The 15936-nt window shown below is 45.0% G+C and overlaps 1 protein-coding gene across 5 annotated transcripts in view; it reads right to left on the reverse strand.

Moving 5' to 3' along the window:
• The window catches only part of pik3cd (phosphatidylinositol-4,5-bisphosphate 3-kinase, catalytic subunit delta), a 214981-nt gene that overhangs the window by 139948 nt on the left and 59097 nt on the right, over window positions 1-15936 (reverse strand). For all 5 annotated transcript variants that reach the window (XM_068016969.1, XM_068016966.1, XM_068016968.1 and 2 more), the window contains one exon: window positions 14670-14778. The gene's annotated coding sequence lies outside the window, so the exon portion shown is untranslated. The remainder of the gene's footprint in view (window positions 1-14669; window positions 14779-15936) is intronic.

Raw genomic sequence — 15936 nt, forward strand, 5'->3', positions numbered from 1 at the left:
GATGGCCCGTTTATAAAGACCATTTTTTTAAAATTGAAAGTTTGAAAAAGTTGAAGAGAGGGCACCTCCATTATGAAGTGCCCTCTCCCTCAATTACCCTTCCGTTGCAGCCTGCTGTAGCTAACAAGCTGGAAGACCTCTGATTGGCTCTCCAGCTTCAAGAGCACACCCACCATCCTTAATTGGACAGTGAGCCTGCCCTCTGGCCGTTAATTGGCCTCTTCGGGGAAAATCACTGAGTGACCATTTCCTACATGGTGAGGGCTTCTGACCCCCATTTGTACCTGACAGCAGGGTTCAGGAACCCTCAGGGTAAATCCTGCCCTGAGAAATCAGTGTCCCTGGGAATACTGCTTGCCATAAAATTCCATTCTTATCAGTCCCTTTCAAACATCAAATTCCCTGTGAGCAATGCCACAGAGACTCTGCTAAATAAAATAGAAGTTCTGACTTGTTTTATCTGCAGCGGAGAGCTCGAAAAGCTAAACAGTGTGTTCCATAAAAAGAGTAGCAGAGAATATTGGCTGAACGGGAAGCCTTAACTTTGAGAACTGTTGACAAAACACCCGCTTCCTTTTGAAGAGCCAGGTGTTTCTGCAGATTGTGTAACTGTCCACCTGCTGTGCCTCCGATACTATTTGCGATGGATGAAGGTTGTTACGACCGAGGCAGGAGGAGTACACTGCTAATTCTACTTCCACTTCTCCATAGGTCACAACATATATTTAATTTCTTTTCCCGCTTACCGATACGGTCAATCATAGACTGTATTTTTATCCCGGAAAAAATCACACCAACCAGGTTGCTTTATAATCAACAAAATTATCAGATTATTATTAAACACGTCTTAACCAGTAATGAAGTAAAGCATAAACACACAGATTGAAATATATTAAAATCCCCTTTTTGCCTTAGCCACACACACACACACACACACACACACACACACACACACACACACACACACACACACACACACACACACACACACACACACACACGTTAATTGGGTGGCATGGTACTGAGTGGGGACCCCGCCACCTTCCCACCTCCACCCTGATTAAGACTGTGGCGGGGATGGCCTTTCTGCCCCGCTACCAACTGAGGCCCAATTAAGGGCCTCTTCCTGCTGCCACTGGTATTAATGCAGCAGCGGGTGGGCCTGTCGCCACATGGGGAGCACGCCATGCAAACTGGTACGGGGTTGCTTGCGGTCTCCCGGGGGGTGGGGGGGGGGGCGGTGGTCCCTGGTTCAAAGGCACTCAGTGCCTGACCGAGGAACCCGGCATCAGGAAGGGGGAGAGCATGCTTACAACCAACCCCTGCCCTTTGCTGCTAACCCCCCTACACTTCCCCTCCCCTGCAACCCCCACCCCGTGAAACCCCTCCCGCCATCACTTACCTCTGGCCTGGGTCGCTCTGTGATCCCGGACCTCTGGTGGGCGCCGTGCCGTCAGCAGCCAACGCCTCCCCAGTGGCACTGCCGAGCAAAAGAGCTGCTTGCCTCTGATTGGCCAGCAGCTCTCGGTGGGCGGGACCTCCCACCCCTGAAGTCCTGATCCTGGGAAAGACCCACCGGTGGCCTGGGCTTGGCATACGACGGACCTTCCCCAAAAGAGGCAATGTCGGTCTCTCACCAGCTCTCCAGCTGACGGGGAAGACCCAGGTTGCCTCCATAGAAATCCCCCCAATGTTGAATATCTGTCCCTGACTATGTTAATCACACGTGTTGTGCAACAGTTGAACCCAGCTACAAGACCAGCCACCTTGAGAAAAAGACTTGCATTTATATAGCGCCTTTCATGACCACTGGATGTCTCAAAGTGTTTTACAACCAATGAAGTACTTTTGAAGTGTAGTCACTGTTGTAATGTAGGAAATCTGGCAGTCAATTTGTGCACAGCAAGCTCCCACCAATAGCAAAGTAGTGATGACCAGATAATCTGTTTTCGTGATGTTGATTGAGGGATAATTATTGGCCAGGACACCGGGGAGAACTCCCCTGCTCTTCTTCAAAATTGTGCCATGGGATCTTTTAGCTGGACGTGAGGACTTCGGTTTAACGTTTCATCCAAAAGACGGCACTTCCAACAGTGCAGCACTCCCTCAGCACTGCACTGTATGTGTCAGCCTTGATTTTTGAGTTCAAGTCCTGGGTCAGAATTTTACCTTGTGGTGGAGGCCCTGCCCACCAGCAAAAAAAGCCAGGGGTGAGCCCACCTCTGCCAGGCCTGGTGTGGCCCAGGCCCTTAATTGGCTTCGGGAGGGACTTCTGCCCCTCCGAGGCAGGAAATCCCGCCTCCAGGTGCTGCCAGCCAATCAGCAAGCCGGTAGCTTCTCAGTCCCACCAGGAACGGTAGCCACTGCTGGGACTAAGACTAGCCAGGACTGACAAGATGGAAGAGGCCCCAGAATAGAGGTAGGTATGTGGGGCCTCGCTGGGGACAATCGTCTGGACCCCAGCGAGGGGAATGGGGGTGTTCCAGCAGGGTAGTTTTGTGCCACAGGGTACCCGAGCAGGGGAGGTCCCCCTACACCCCCAGCTGCAAAGAGGCCGCGAGGTTAACTGGGTGGCTGTCCCAGGTGGCAAAGTGACAGACTGTCACTGGTAAACCAGCAGCAGTGGCGGGAGGCAGCCCTTAATTGGCAATTAATTGGCATGGGGAGGGCGGGCCCTTTGCTACCTCCCGCCACTGGTAAAATTGCAGCAGGATGTGTAGGCAACAGGATAGGCACCACCCCCCCCCCCACCCCCATTCAATCTTACACTCCCCCAGTCCGCTCCGAGAGCAGGAGTGGAAGTCTGCCCCTGGAGTGGGACTTGAACCCACGACCTTCTGACTCAGAGGTGAGAGTGCTACCCACTGAGTCACAGCTGACAAATAGGGCAAGGTTCCAGGCCCCCAATGTTGGGAACGGAGGCAGAGGTGGGGCCAAAAATACCAGTTCCGGCCAGTGTGTCATTTTCAGGATGCTGTTCCCAGCACCGGAATGTTTACCAGTGCATTGGGAGGGCAGGAAACCCACTCTCCTCCCAATTGAGGCCAATTAAATCAGTTAAAAAGCACATTAAGAGTTTGTTGGAGGGAGTGGGTGGAATATTTAAAGGGGCTCACCGACTTCAGGAGCTGTCAGTTTCTGATCAGCTGAAGAGGACACAGGTAAACAGCAGGGAGCAAGTCAAGGCTGGCAGCCCCCCTCTCCTTCCTGGCCCCATAAGAGGGTCAGCGGGGCAAATGGGGACTTGGCATTTGGTAAGGAGCTGCCCTTGGTGCTGTGCAGTGGCAGGGAGAGTGGGCACTCACCACTGTCTGGGGTTGTCATCCCCTTCCCCACCTGGCATTGCAGGGGTAGGCGAGCAGGGGCAAGGCTGCCAAGGACACAGGAAAGGCAGAGCCTCAAGCAGCACGGGAGAGGAAAGAGGGGCAGGAAGACCCTGGAGGCATACCCTCTACACAAGATCTACCACTGAAGACAGAGTCACCTGGTGATGACTGAGCCCCAGTGCCACAGAAGACTGTGACTCTCCAGGCAGTTGGTCAAAGACATCTTTGCCCCAGTCATGGAAGACCTCATACCCTCCAGCATTGCTCATCATGCCCTGCCAGAGGCCATCAAAGTCACTGTGGCATTAAACTTCTTTGCTTCCGGCTCCTTCCAGCATCCGGCAAACGGCAGCGCACCACCACCTCTCACTGGTCACTGATGACCTCTTTGCCAGAGCTAGACAGCACATTCATTTATGACAGACGCAACCATGCATTGGTTTTCAGCTCCACCACTGGATTCCCCAGGTGCAGGGCATCAACGATTGCACCATGTGGCCACCAAGACACCCAGCAACTGCCCACTCAGAATTATCAGCAGGAAGGGCTTCCACTCCCTCAACGTTCAACTGGTCTGCGACCACAACAAGAGCTTCCACCAGATGTGTGCTCGCTTTCCTGGCAGCGGCCACGATTCCTTCATCCTCCATCAGTCCAAGCTGCCTCAAATCTTCACTCCAACACATAAGGTGTGTAGATGGATCCTACGGAACAAGGGGATCCCTTAAAGAGATGGTTACTCACCCCTCTACAGTCGGCCCAGAGGCAATACAATAAATGCCACCCCTTTCTCCGCAGGCCAGTCATTGGGCTTTTGGAGGGTGCAAGGAGGCTGCCAGGTCTAACTGGGGGGGCCTTCCCAGGTTTCAAAGTGACAGACCACCACTGGTAAAATAACAGCGGTGGCAGGAGGCAGCCCGTAAGTGGCAATTAATTCAAGATTACTGAATTGAGTTACTAATCTCTTGACAGTAGCAACACTCACGCTTTATAACAGTAAAAACATAGAAAACAGGAGCAGGAGTAGGCCATTCAGCCCTTCGGGCCTGTTCCGCCATTTAAAAAAGATCATGGCCGATCGTCTAATTCAGTACCCTGTTCCCTCTTTCTCCCCATATCCCTTGATCCCTTTGGCATTAAGAAATATATCTATCTCCTTCTTGAATATATTTAATGACTTGGCCTCCACTGCCTTCTGTGGTAGAGAATTCCACAGGTTTACCACCCTCTGAGTGAAGACATTACTCATCTCGGTTCTAAATGGCATACCCCGTACCCTGAGACTGTGACCCCTGGTTCTGGACTCCCCAACCATTAGGAACATCCTCCCTACATCTAGTCTGTCTAGTCCTGTTGGAATTTTATAGGTTTCTATGAGATCCCCTCTCATTCTTCTAAACTCGAGTGAATATAGGCCTAGTCGACCCAATCTCTCCTCATACATCAATCCTGCCATCCCAGGAATCAGCCTAGTAAATCTTATTTGCACTCCCTCCATGGCAAGAACATCCTTCCTCAGATAAGGAGACCAAAACTACACACAATACTCCAGATGTGGTCTCACCAAGGCCCTGTATAACTACAGTAAGACATCCTTGCTCCTGTACTCAAATCCTCTTGCAATGAAGGCCAACATACCATTCACCTTCCTAACTGCTTGCTGCACCTGAATGCTTGCTTTCAGCGACTGGTGTACAAGGACACCTAGGTGTTGTTGCACCTCCCCCTTTCCCAATCTATCACCATTCAGATAATAATCTGCCTTTCTGTTTTTACAACCAAAGTGGATAACCTCACATTTATCCACATTATACTGCATTTGCCATGCATTTGCCCACTCACCCAACTTGTCCAAATCACACTGGAGCTTCTCTGCATCCTCCTCACAGCTCACACTCCCACCCAGCTTTGTGCTGTCTGCAAACTTGGAAATGTTACATTTCGTTCCCTCACCCAAGTCATTAATATATATTGTGAATAGCTGGGGCCCAAGCACTGATTCCTGCGGTACCCCACTAGTCACTGCCTACCACCCGGAAAAAGACCCGTTTATTCCTACTCTCTGTTTCCTGTCAACCAATTCTCAATCCATGCCAGTATATTACCCCCAATCCCATGTGTTTTAATTTTGCACACTAATCTCTTATGTGGGACCTTATCAAAAGCCTTCTGAAAATCCAAATACATCACATCCACTGGTTCTCCCTTATCTATTCTACTAGTTACATCCTCAAAAAACTCCAGTAGATTTAGTAAGCATGATTTCCCTTTCGTAAACCCATGCTAACTTTGCCCAATCCTGTTTATGCTTTCAAGGTGTTCTGCTATCACCTCCGTTATAATAGACTCTAGCATTTTCCCCACTACTGATGTAAGGCCAACCGGTCTGTAGTTCCCAGTTTTTTCTCTCCCTTTTTTAAACAGTGGGGTTACATTTGCCACCCTCCAATCTGTAGGAACTGCTCGAGAGTCTACAGAATTTTGGAAGATGACCACCAATGCATCCACTATTTCCAGGGCCACTTCCTTTAGTACTCTGGGATGTAGATTATCAGGCCCTGGGGATTTGTCAGCCTTTAACCCCATTAATTTCCCTAGCACTATTTTTTTTTTTACTAATACTGATTTCCTTCAGTTCCTTCCTCTCATTAGACCGTTGATTCCCTAACACTTCTGTGAGGTTATTTGTGTCCTCCTTTGTGAAGACAGAACCAAAGTATGTGTTTAATTGTTCTGCCATTTCTTTGTTCCCCATTATAATTTCCCCCACTTCCGACTGTAAGGGACCTACATTTGTCTTCATTAAACTTTTTCTCTTTATATATTTATAAAAGCTTTTACAGTCAGTTTTTATGTTCCCCGCAAGTTTACTCTCATACTCTATTTTCCCCCGCTTAATCAACCTCATTGTCCTCATTTGCTGAATTCTAAACTGCTCCCAATCCTCAGACTTGCTGCTTTTTCTGACAATTTTATATGCCTCCTCTTTGGATCTAATACTATCCCTAATTTCTTTTGTAAGCCACGGTTGAGCCACCTTTCTGGTTTATTTTTTGCGCCAGACAGGAATGAATAATTGTTGTAATTCATGCACACCTTCTTCAAAATTATCCATTGCCTATCCACCGTCAACCCTTTTAGTAAAGTTCCCCAATCTACCATAGCCAACTCGCGCCTCATACCTTTGTAGTTTCCTTTATTTAGATTCAGGACCTTAGTTTCGGATTCAAGTACTTCACTCTCCATCTTAATGAAGAATTCTATCATAACGCTTTGGTTTACGAACTCGTCACAATTATTTTTGTTGCACAAACTTTTTCATTGCAGTCTTTTAACTGCAGATCAAACAAGCTGCTACCAGCAAAGCAAACATATATATAAAAGAGAAGAAAACCACCAGGGTATGTGCAGCTGCAAACCTGAAATAACAACAACAGGTTTAAACTGTCACATTCACTTTTAACAGAAGTATGTCACTATTGGCTGCAGCAGCTCCAGTCACTCTCTGAAGCAGCGGCCAACTAAAACATGTCCGCTACCTGAACGCAATTTACTGAACGGCCAGAAGTGTTTCGCAAGGGAAAAGGATCAGTTTTAGACTAATCTCAATCTTGAATAATCTCGACTGAATTAAAATTTTAGTATGTACATGTGCTGCAAGCCCGGCATTATTCCTTTAAAGTTGTTCCATTTATCTTCGACTGAAATGTTGACAAACTATCTCCTCCAATCCATTTGTTTTAATTCATTACTCACCTTTTTTGAATTCACGCTTTCTAAATTATAAACAAAGTTTGTGGGCCGAATTTTCGCCCTGGAGGCAGGAAACACGAGCCGCGTTTGTTTTCAGATCAGAAACACACCTCCGGTGGGAAACTGATTAAAGTTAACATTTTCGTGTGGGGAAGCACTAAATTTGATCTGGAGGTAGGTTTCCTGTCCAATTAAAGCCAGTGGGGGAGGGAACGGAAGCACTTGATCCAAGGCTATGAAAAAGACACTGAACAACCCCACTTTATCCAAGGCACTCTGAATGATAAACTGCATGTTGTTTACCAAACAGTTCAGGACAACCTCTCGACATACCCTCATTACAACTACAGCATGATATTTATATAGAACCTTTCACATAATAAACCATCCTAAGGTGCTTCACAGGCCGTGATCAAACAAAATTTGACCTTGAGCCTCATCAGGAGGTATTAGAGCAGATGACCCAAAGCTTGGTCAAAGTGGCAGGTTTTAAGAAGTGTCTTAGGAGGAGGAAATAGAGCTAGTGAAGCAGAGAGATTTCGGGAGGAAATTCCAGAGCTTTGAGCCTTGGCAACTGAAAGCGTGGTCATCAATGGCAGAGCGATTAAAATTGGTGATTTTCAAAAGGCCACAATTGGAGGAGCACAGATATCTGGATGGGTTTGTAAGGATGTGCTTGGTGTAGCTCCTGAAGAATGAGGGTTTTTAAAAAGGATCCAGTACAGAAGGACCATCCATAGTTGGGCCTAGATCTCTGTGTGAACACTACATGCACCATACTCAACAAAAACATTTCGAAATTGAAATCTCCTACACGTAAAGATTTAGATGTAGGTGAGCACTTTGGTGATAGTGATCACAATTCGGTTAGGTTTACCTTAGCGATGGGCAGGGACAGGTATATACCGCAGGGCAAAAATTATAGTTGGGGGAAAGGAAATTATGATGCGATTAGGCAAGATTTAGGATGCGTAAGATGGAGAAGGAAACTGCAGGGGATGGGAACAATCGAAATGTGGAGCTTATTCAGGGAGCAGCTACTGCGTGTCCTTGATAAGTATGTACCTGTGAGGCAGGGAGGAAGTTGTCGAGCAAGGGAGCCGTGGTTTACTAAAGAAGTTGAAGCGCTTGTCAAGAGGAAGAAGGCGGCTTATGTTAGGATGAGACGTGAAGGCTCAGTTAGGGCGCTTGAGAGTTACAAGCTAGCCAGGAAGGATCTAAAGGGAGAGCCAAGAAGAGCAAGGAGAGGACACGAGAAGTCATTGGCGGATAGGATCAGGGAAAACCCTAAGGCTTTCTGTAGGTATATCAGGAATAAAAAAATGACTAGAGTTAGATTAGGGCCAATCAAGGATAGTAGTGGGAAGTTCTGTATGGAATCAGAGGAGGTAGGGGAAGTGTTAAGTGAATATTTTGCGTCAGTATTTACAGTAGAGAAAGAAAATGTTGTCGAGGAGAATACTGAGATACAGACTACTAGGCTAGATGGGATTGAGGTTCACAAGGAGGAGGTGTTAGCAATTTTGGAAAGTGTGAAAATAGATAAGTCCCCTGGGCCAGATGGGATTTATCCTAGGATTCTCTGGGAAGCCAGGGAGGAGATTGCAGAGCCTTTGTCCTTGATCTTTATGTCGTCATTGTCGACAGGAATAGTGCCGGAAGACTGGAGGATAGCAAATGTTGTCCCCTTGTTCAAGAAGGGGAGTAGAGACAGCCCTGGTAATTATAGACCTGTGAGCCTTACTTCGGTTGTGGGTAAAATGTTGGAAAAGGTTATAAGAGACAGGATTTATAATCATCTTGAAAAGAATAAGTTCATTAGAGATAGTCAGCACGGTTTTGTGACGGGTAGGTCGTGCCTCACAAACCTTATTGAGTTTTTCGAGAAGGTGACCAAACAGGTGGATGAGGGTAAAGCAGTGGATGTGGTGTATATGGATTTCAATAAGGCGTTTGATAAGGTTCCCCACGGTAGGCTATTGCAGAAAATACGGAAGTATGGGGTTGAAGGTGATTTAGAGCTTTGGATCAGAAATTGGCTAGCTGAAAGAAGACAGAGGGTGGTGGTTGATGGCAAATGTTCATCCTGGAGTTTAGTTACTAGTGGTGTACCGCAAGGATCTGTTTTGGGGCCACTGCTGTTTGTCATTTTAATAAATGACCTGGATGAGGGGGTAGAAGGGTGGGTTAGTAAATTTGCGGATGACACTAAGGTCGGTGGAGTTGTGGATAGTGCCGAAGGATGTTGTAGGGTACAGAGGGACATAGATAGGCTGCAGAGCTGGGCTGAGAGATGGCAAATGGAGTTTAATGCGGAAAAGTGCGAGGTGATTCACTTTGGAAGGAGTAACAGGAATGCAGAGTACTGGGCTAATGGGAAGATTCTTGGTAGTGTAGATGAGCAGAGAGATCTTGGTGTCCAGGTACATAAATCCCTGAAGGTTGCTACCCAGGTTAATAGGGCTGTTAAGAAGGCATATGGTGTGTTAGCTTTTATTAGTAGGGGGATCGAGTTTCGGAGCCACGAGGTCATGCTGCAGCTGTACAAAACTCTGGCGAGACCGCACCTGGAGTATTGCGTGCAGTTCTGGTCACCGCATTATAGGAAGGATGTGGAAGCTATGGAAAGGGTGCAGAGGAGATTTACGAGGATGTTGCCTGGTATGGAGGGAAGGTCTTATGAGGAAAGGCTGAGGGACTTGAGGTTGTTTTCGTTGGAGAGGAGGAGGAGAGGTGACTTAATAGAGACATATAAGATAATCAGAGGGTTGGATAGGGTGGATAGTGAGAGTCTTTTTCCTCGGATGGTGATGGCAAACACAAGGGGACATAGCTTTAAGTTGAGGGGTGATAGATATAGGACAGATGTCAGAGGTAGTTTCTTTACTCAGAGAGTAGTAGGGGCGTGGAACGCCCTGCCTGCAACAGTAGTAGACTCGCCAACTTTAAGGGTATTTAAGTGGTCATTGGATAGACATATGGATGAAAATGGAATAGTGCAGGTCAGATGGTTTCACAGGTCGGCGCAACATCGAGGGCCAAAGGGCCTGTACTGCGCTGTAATGTTCTAATTCTAATTCTAACAAAGCTTGTATAAAGTTTGCTCTGGAACCAACTTTCACAAATACTGAACAACTTCATACTACCGACAGCACATGAGATGATACAAATTACAAAATATTAAAATGATAAACCTTGATTAGCTCAAATTAAGCCAGACACAGGAGCAGAGGACATGAAGTGTTTTTTAAATGTTCTGATGATAGGTCACCAACCTGAAACATTAACCGTTTCTCTCTCCATAGATGCTGCCTGACCTGCTGAGCATTTCCAGCATCTTCTGTTTCGATTTCAAATTTCCAGCCTCCACAGTATTTTGCATTTGTTTTTGAAAAAAACTTCTCTACCAGGTGGGCTAATAGAAATATCAATGGTGGGAATGCTTAAATTAAGTCTTGGTACTACCATGGGAAAGTTGGAAAAGTTGAGAGATGAATTTCAGTGGGCTGAATGGCCTTTTCTCTGTCCTGATTGTTATATAAATGTATCAGAACAAAGATCACAAGATTAAGTGCAAGTTAAAAAGATCATTCATCAGACTCATCATTCCTGAGAAACTCTCCCCTCATCTAACTGTCTCTTGAATGATGTCAGAGCTTCTGAATCCACTACTGTGCATCAATATGATCATATTTAAAGGAATTAGCAACACTTACCGGTGACACATGGATATTACAACTTATATATGATCCAATATCAAAATACGAAAAACAAACATAGCCCACATAAAGCAAGAAGTTTTCAAATTCTTTGAACAAAAAGCAGAAGTTATAACTGGGAAAATCAGACTCTATGACAATTAACAAGTTATTTATTCACTGCAATCATTATGTTAACAGCACGCAATTCCTATTTATTCAACAATTAAAAGAATGGTATTGAAAAAAAAATGAATGTACAACCATCCTCAGATTTCTTCTTAAACTTTCAGTTATACACAGAAGAATTCTTTCGGTCCCGAGCACCCCCATAAGCACCACACTCCCGATACATTAACACACAAAATGTATGGTAAACACATGAGGAAACAGGCTTGTTGAATATTTACACATTGCCTTAGTTATAAAGCAAATCAGATCACAATATACTAGGCTTAAATGAAACTGATCCAGCAATTGCATGCAGTTTTTCTGCACTACGCTGTGTTTTACCAGAGGCCCCATATTTGACCACCCATCCCTCCTGCTTCAAGGTTAAACACAGACATGCTTAAGAACCATCATGGTCGTATCTGTAATATGCTGGTGCCCAGGAATGGGATTCAGCTGCCAGACGTGGAACTGCAGCTTCCTCTGCCTGTTCACTCTCAGAACAGGAGCTGTGACCGCAATGTCAGGGGAACAATCCCTTTTTTCCCCCCCGAAACAGCAACAGGAAATGCTGGAAGGACAGCAAGTCTATCAGCCTCTGTGATGAGAAAAGGTGGGTTAATGGTTCAAGTTGTCACCCCTCGTCGGAGCATTCAGTCTACACCTGAAGCCTTAATCCATGTTTTTTCCCTCTTCTCTGGAGGCTGACTAAACTGGCATGTACTTCTGGAATTTTCTGTTTCAATGGAAGCTTAGAATTTTGTGATTTATTAGAATGACTAACCAACCACCAAAAAGCTTAAATGTAAACACTTGAGAGAGTGAAAGGTCATCACACCAATATTACCAGTAAAACAACAGCTTGCATATATGTAGCACCTTCACATAGTAAAGGGACAAAATTCCTGAACTGTGTTCAAGAGAACTTTTTTAGCCAGCCCATAACAAGCCCAATGAAAGGGGGCACAATTCTAGATTTAGTCGTCGGTAATGAAGCTGGGCAAGTGGATGAAGTAACAGTGGGTGACCATTTTGGAGATAGTGTCCACAATACAGTTAGTTTTAGCATAATCATGGAAAAGAACAAAGATAAAACAGGAGTAAAGGTACTAAATTGGGGGAAGGCAAATTTTAAGAAACTGAGAGGTGACCTGACGAAAGTGGACTGGATACAGCTACTTGAAGGAAAATCAGTGGCAAACCAGTGGGAGTCATTCAAAAGCGAGATACTACAGGCACAGTGTAGACATGTCCCCAAAAGATAAAGGGTGGTACTGCCAAATCTAGAGCCCCCTGGTTATCTGGAGGCTTACAGGGTACGTTGAAGCAGAAAAAGAAAGCTTATGACGATCACAAAAATGTTAATACTTTGGAAAGCCTAGAGGAGTATAGAAAGTACAGGGGTGAAGTAAAAAAGGAAATTAGAAAAGCAAAGAGAGGACATGAAAAATTATTGGCAGGTAAAATCAAGGAAAACCCGAAAATGTTTTATCAGTACATTAAGAGCAAGAGGATAACTAAGGAAAGGGTAGGGCCTATCAGAGATGTACAGGGGAACTTGCACGTGGATGCAGATGATGTGGGCAGGGTTCTTAAATGAGTTTTTTGTCTCTGTCTTCACAAAGGAGAGGGTTGATGTAGACATTGTAGTTTAACAGAGGAGCGTGAAGTATTAGATACAATAAGCAAAATGAGAGAGCAAGTACGAGAGGGTCTGACATCCTTGAAAGTGGATAAATTGCCAGGGCCGGATGGATTACATCCCAGGTTGTTAAAGGAAGCCAAGGAGGAAATAGCGGATGTGCTGAGGATCATCTTCAAATCCTCACTAGTTACAGGAGACCACTGAATGTTGTACCATTGTTTAAAAAGGGTGAGAGTTTCAGGCCAAATAATTATAGGCTGGTCAGTCTGACCTCGATGGTGGATAAATTATTAGAATCTATTCTGAGGGACAGGACAAACTTCCACTTAGAAAGGCACGGATTAATCAGGGATAGTCAGCGTGGATTTGTTAAGGGAAGGGTGTATCTTACTAACTTAGTTGAGTTTTTTGAGGAAGTAACAAGAAGGATTGATGAGGGTAATGCAATGGATGTGATCTACATGGACTTTAGTAAGGCATTTGACAAGGTTCCACATGGCAGACTGGGATCAGTAAAATGAATGCCCATGGGATACAGGGCAATATGGCAGGTTGGATCCAGATTTGGCTCAGGGACAGGAAACAAGGGTGATAGTCGACGTATGCTTTTCTGAATGGAAAGCTGTTTCCAGTGGTATTCCACAGGGCTCACTGTTGGGTCCCTTGCTGTTTGTGGCATATATTAATGATTTGGACTTAAATGTGGGAGGCATGATTAGGACATTTTCTGATGACACAAAAATTGGCCATGTAGTTGAAAGTGAAAAGGATAGCCCTTTGGATAGTCAATGGTTTGGTTGAGTGGGTGGAAAAGTGGCAAATTAATTCAATCCAGTTAAGTGTGAGGTAATGCTTTTAGGGAGGGCAAATAAAATGAGGGAATGCACAATAAACAGGAGGCTATTGAGAGGGGTAGAAGAAGTGAGAGACCTTGGTGTGCATGTCCACAGGTCCCTGAAGGTGGCAGGACAGGTAGAAAGAGTGGTGAAGAAGGCATATGGAATGCTTTCCTTTATTGGCCGAGGTGTAGAATACAAAAGCAGGGATGTAATGCTGGAACTGTATAAAACATTGGTTCAGCCACAGTTGGAATATTGTGTACAGTTCTGGTCACCACATTCAGAAAGGACATAATTGCTCTGGAGAGAGTACAGAGGAGATTTACAAGAATGTTGCCAGGGCTTGAAAGTTGCAGCTATGAGGAAAGATTGGATAGGCTTGGGTTGTTTTCCTTAGAACAGAGGAGGCTGAGGAGTGACTTAATTGAGGTGTACAAAATTATGAGGGGCCTAGATAGAGTAGACAGGAAGGACCTGTTTCCCCTAGCAGAGAGGTCAATTACTAGGGGTCACAGATTTAAGGTGATTGGTAGCAGGGTAGAGGGGACACGAGGAAAAACCTTTTCACCCAGAGGGTGGTGGGTGTCTGGAATTCACTGCCAGGAATGGTGGTGGAGGCAGAAACCCTCAATTCTTTTAAAAGGTACCTGGACATGCACCTGAAGTGCTGTAACCTGCAAGGCTATGGACCGGGTGCTGGAAAGCGGGATTAGATTCGGCGGCTAGGTTTTTCAGCCGTGCAGACACAATGGGCTGAATGGCCTCCTTCTGTGCCTAAATTCTCTTATGGTTCTAAAACATCCCAAGGCTCTTCACAGGAATGTAATGAAACAATATTTGACACCGAAGAACATACGGAAATATTATAAGGTGATCAAAAGCTTGGTCAAAGAGGTAGGTTTTAAGGAGCATCTTAAAAGGAAGAAAGTTAGGGAAGGAATTCCAGAGCTTAGGTCCTCAGCAGCTGAAGGCACGGCCGCCAATGGTAGAGTGATGAAAAACTACCAAGAGGGGAAGTTTCACAACAACAGAGGAGTTACATACAATCCTACTGGAACTATCAGACAATAATTCACAATACAGCACTCCAAGTTCAAGGTATATGCAATTCTGACTATCCCAGCCTTTCGATATAGTTAGAGACTATCACAAATGCACAGTAACAAATAGTACTCTACAGGCTTGTGGTTATTGAAGGAAGCCTAATACCCATAGCTCTACTGAAACAGGCACAAACCTTATTGTATCAGAAGTAAACACGAATTATAGAATCCCCGGATTTCATCATCATCCATCTGACTTTCTACTGAAACAGCTTCATGATTGTACTGGCATTTTCTGAGTCTCTATTTAAAATTTAAAAAAAGAGAACATGGTTAACATAGCTACATCCAAAACTTGAAACGTCATCAAAAGGACATAAATACTATTCCAAGACAAACTGCATACCTTCATTGGTATAATTCACAACAGCTCACTTCGACCCTGTGCAGTTAGTTTCCTAAGATAAATGTTGTAATTTGACCAATTTGCTTCTTGTGTTTGTAAAAGAACTTGGAGTTTGTTAGCTACATAAAAGAAAATTCTAATGATGTTATTTAAAAAGTCGAAATAAAAAGGAAAAAAAAAAAAACTGGAAATGCTGGATATTGAAAACCAAAACAGAAAACTGCGGCAGGTATACAAAGCTGGTCAGTCAGAATCTGGTGAGAGAATTGGTTTAAAACGTCAGGTGTGGACAGAATTTTCTGGCAAAGGGCGACACCCGAAATGTTAACTCATCTTTTCTCTTCATAGCTGCTCACAGACTTGCCGTTTACTTCCAGCTTTTCCTGTTGCTGTTTATAAATGGGATCAAACTCCAAACAACCGGTCAGTGCTCCTGTTTGGAGGGAACTGCAGCTGCATGTTCCTGCTCGCTGGGCAGCGAAGTCCCTTTCCCGGGCACCAGCTTGTGACAGAGACACCTCATCATATCTTCAGGAACATCAAGACACTCCGCCTCTAATGCATTACTTCTGGAGTGCACTCACTTGTTATTTAGGCAGATGCTGCAGCTAATTTATGCACAGGAGCAACTGAGATAACTGGCCATTTACTCGGCTTCTGGTGGCTTTGCTTCAAGGAGGAATGCAGATCCGGCCAAACTCCCTGCTGTTTTTTGTTTTGAATAGTGCCATGGCATTTTGATCCTCCATCTGAAATGGCAGCCTAGATTAAACATCCGAAAGACGCAATAAAGCTTGGGGCAGCAGCTGCAAAGGCTCAATGGGGAAAGGCTCTCCCGCTATAGCATGCTGAAGGGCTGGAGACTGTGTAAAACCCCTCGGGCTGTTTGCGTCAGAGAATGTTTGAAATGAAATGTAAATGTACATTGTAAATATAACCTGTAATGGCAAGTATTGTGAGGCTCCTCATAAACTGTACTGAAAGAAACTGATCTGTATTGCACTTCATGTAATGTCAAGTTTGAATTGTTATTAATTTTTACAAATTTTATGAAA

Source organism: Heterodontus francisci, chromosome 37 (genome assembly GCF_036365525.1).
Source record: "Heterodontus francisci isolate sHetFra1 chromosome 37, sHetFra1.hap1, whole genome shotgun sequence".
NCBI classification, from domain to species: domain Eukaryota; kingdom Metazoa; phylum Chordata; class Chondrichthyes; order Heterodontiformes; family Heterodontidae; genus Heterodontus; species Heterodontus francisci.